The following is a 370-nucleotide window of genomic DNA, read 5'->3' as shown; positions in this document are numbered from 1 at the left end:
GGTAAATAAACAGAAGTTAAGTTTAAGTGTTAAAGTGAGTTTGCAGGATAAGTTCAAAGGGAGAAAAGATGTCTTTTCTCTTTCCTAAATGATTTGGAAAAATGATTTGCTAAATGGTAGCTGTTGTTAAGTCGGGGCAAACTCATTAGTGCGTAAGTACTTAGGGTCATTTGGTTTGAAAACAAGCTATATCGAGATTAGTTATGTTGGGATAAGTTATATTGGGATTAGTTATGCTGAGATTTTTTTTTATTGAGTGTTTGGTTTGTTATATTCAAAGTAATATGCATGGTATAATTTCAAGGAATAAATTGATTGATTACCAAAATACCCTCCATCTTATTTAACTTATATATATATATATATATAT

This window comes from Capsicum annuum, chromosome 1 (assembly GCF_002878395.1).
Source record: "Capsicum annuum cultivar UCD-10X-F1 chromosome 1, UCD10Xv1.1, whole genome shotgun sequence".
Classification (NCBI taxonomy): domain Eukaryota; kingdom Viridiplantae; phylum Streptophyta; class Magnoliopsida; order Solanales; family Solanaceae; genus Capsicum; species Capsicum annuum.
The sequence above is the reverse complement of the archived record's forward strand: the minus strand, read 5'-3'. Positions refer to the sequence as shown.